General features: G+C 32.4%; 1 protein-coding gene across 1 annotated transcript in view; it reads left to right on the forward strand.

The window, feature by feature from the left end:
• Positions 1 to 494: 494 nt before the first annotated feature.
• Positions 495 to 3190, forward strand: part of LOC106466680 (serine/threonine-protein kinase ATR-like) — a gene marked incomplete at its 3' end in the record, with an annotated part of 134038 nt that continues 131342 nt past the window's right edge. The window contains exon 1 of the mRNA XM_022394744.1: positions 495 to 740. The remainder of the gene's footprint in view (positions 741 to 3190) is intronic.

Here is a 3190-nt window from a genome sequence, read left to right on the forward strand (position 1 = left end):
TGTTATTGTCTATGTTGTCTGAATTATTTGTGAAGATTAATTAGTTTTTTAAAACTTTATCGTTTGTTTCGTAGTTATATACTGGTATAGTAAATTACAACGTTGACTTTCGTTCAAACAATACTTGTTTTGTGGTTTATGGATTACAAGAGGACAAAAATGATAGCAATAAATAAATAAATAAATATAATATATATATTTTGTTAATTACTATTTAGTTTTATGTACCCTAATCCACTCACAAAGTTACAAAAAAAGTACAGACTCACTAAATCTAATTCAACTTTTTGTACAATGAGTTTTATAATGTATTATTTTAATTCACAATTAGTATAATTATCAAACATAAAAACACACAAAACGTAAATATAGTATTAGATTTAAAATACTTTAAGTGTGGAATTGCCCAACCATTTTTCGAATAATTTTAGCTTTTCAATCGACAGGTGTCCAAGTTTATTTATGTGGCGGCAAAGTTATATGAGAAATGTGAATATAAATATTTAATGTTTTTAAAGTGCAGCAGACCAATGAGCTCAAAGTAATGACTGAAAAAGAAGAGGATAAATCTTATGATTAATGAATTTATACTTCTGTTCAGTAGAAGTAAAGTAAAATATTCTATTTTTGAGTGTTTTTTTTTTTTTTTAAATAATCAGCCGGAATTGTCATTGTACAAATACAATGCTGGGTTAAGCCTAAACTAAAGGCTAATGGAAATTGGGAATGTCACTAACTGAGTAAGTTAGCTTAGGGGTCTACACTTTATACTAATTATTACTTATAGATACCTCTTAGAATGAAGTATTATGGTAGAAGAAAAATAATATTCACAGATTCATACACTTAAACAAGGCAGGGGCTAGCATGTTACTGTTAGCAAGGGCTATTATTAACTCGGCTGTAGTGGTACTGGTACTGGATTTAAACTACTTTCTTTAACTAGGGCTATACAGAGGTGGGGGCTATGATATTACTAGTACTACTATTATTAGTAAAATAGGAAATATAATTGACAGGAAAACATGTACAATAGACATAAAATTAAAACACTGAGACTTGGTTGTATTTGAACAATTTTGATGAGAGAATTTTTGAAATACCAGGCTACAGATTATTTACTAGAGATAGAGTATTAAAAAAAGGGTAGGAGTAGCTTTATATGTGAGGAGTGAAAATTCATCCCGTTGAGTTAGAGCATATTGAGTTAATGTTAGTGGATACAAAGGGAAAAGTCTTGTAATTGGGATTTGTTTTAGACTACCAGGTCAGAATGTGGAAGTTAATGAGAGTGTGTACAATGAGATCAGAATGGTAGCTGAAAAAGACATTATTTTGGGAGATTTTAATTTCAGGGGTAGTGATTGGGAAAATTTTGAGTTTGACAGTGAGGGGGATAGGTTTTTGAAGTTGTTCAGCATACTTTTATACACCAACAGCTATATTAGATTTAATATTAGCATCTGATGTGAATATGATGGAGTTGTGGTTGGTGAGCGACCATTGCGCTATTAGGTTTGAGATTTTACTACATGTAGAATTGAAGAAGAATAGTACCTTGATTCCAAATTTCAGGAAAGCCAATTTTGATGGAATGAGACATGATCTGGCTTCTGTAGACTGGACTAAACAGTTGGGAGGGGATCTTGAACAGATGGGGGAAGCATTTAGAGAAAAATTGATATGCATACAGAACATACATATACCCTCCAGAAAAAAAAGGGCAACAGAGAGAAATAAGCCAGTATGGTTCAGTAAAGGTTTAAAGAGATCATATTAGGGATAAATATAATAAATTCAAGAAATGTAAGCTTACTGGAAATAAGGATTTGGAGGACTATAGGAAATCAAGAGAGCTGGTTAAAAAGGAAGTTAAAAGGGCAAAAACTGTATATGAAAGAGGGTTGGCTGAGAGAGTTAAACCAAACAGTAAGGAATTCTCTAGGAATATGATGGGTAAGCAAATGGTTAGGATGTGGATTGGGCCTCTTAATAATGATAGTGAAGAGCTGATCTCAGAATATTATGAGATGGTAAACTTGTTAAATTGTATGTTGTCTTCAGTTTTTTACAAAGGAAGTACAAGTATTATGCTTCAGCCCGAGCACTTAATGTATGGGGAAAGTATTGATGTAAAATATATCATTTAAAGTTCTGAAATTGTAAGAGAAAAGTTGGGAAACCTAAAAATTGATAAATCCCTGGACCAGACAACTTTTATTCTAGAGTTTGAGAGGAACTTAAGATTTTATTTGTGAACTGCTGGCTAATATTTTTTATAGGTCATTGAGTAGTGGAAGAGTATTAGAAGATTGGAAGTTGGCTAATGTTAGTCCAATATTTAAAGGAGATGATAAACATTGTCCAGGCAATTATAGTCTACTTAGTCTTACATCAGTAGTTGGAAAGTTTATGAGAGTGTGATTAAAGATGCATTGCAGAGTCACTGAAAGCAGTTTGATATAGTGTCAAAGAGCCAGCATGGTTTCACTAAGGGAAGGTCTTGTTTAACAAATCTGACATTTTTTGAAGATGTTACTGCAAGAGTTGATGAAGGAAATATTGTGGATTTGGTTTACTTTGATTTTCAGAAAGCATCTGATAAGGTGCCTCACAAAAATTAAATCTGTGGGTGTGGGGGGAAATGTTATTAAATTGGGTAGAAAATTGGCTGGAGAGTAGAAAGTGTTGATGTAAAAGATATCATTTTAAGTTCTGAAATTGTAAGAGAAAAGAGCAGTTAGATGTGAGTGGATCACAGTTACAAGTGGTGTACCTCAGAGCTCTGTGCTGGGTCATCTGGTGTTTGTCATTCATATTAATGATATTGACTCTGGAATGAATAACAAAATTTTGAAGTTTGCAGTGACATTAAGATTTTTGAGGTGACTAACTGTATCAAATATGCTGCAGACTTATAGGGAGGTTTAGATCATTTGATGCATTGGGCCAGTATGTGGTAGATAATGTTTGACTATCCAAAATTAAGGTGATGCATGTAGGTTTTCACAGTTCAAATTATTGTTACAATTAAAATGGGAATACATTAAATAATGTAGTTGAAGAAAAAGATCTTGGTGTTGTGATTGAAAAATCACTTAAGTCATCTAAACAGTGTATTGTAGCCAGCAATAAGGCTAATTTACTGTATAGATCACTTGTAAGGTCTCATTTAGAGTACTGTGTACAG

This window comes from Limulus polyphemus, unplaced genomic scaffold (assembly GCF_000517525.1).
Source record: "Limulus polyphemus unplaced genomic scaffold, Limulus_polyphemus-2.1.2 Scaffold2342, whole genome shotgun sequence".
NCBI lineage: Eukaryota > Metazoa > Arthropoda > Merostomata > Xiphosura > Limulidae > Limulus > Limulus polyphemus.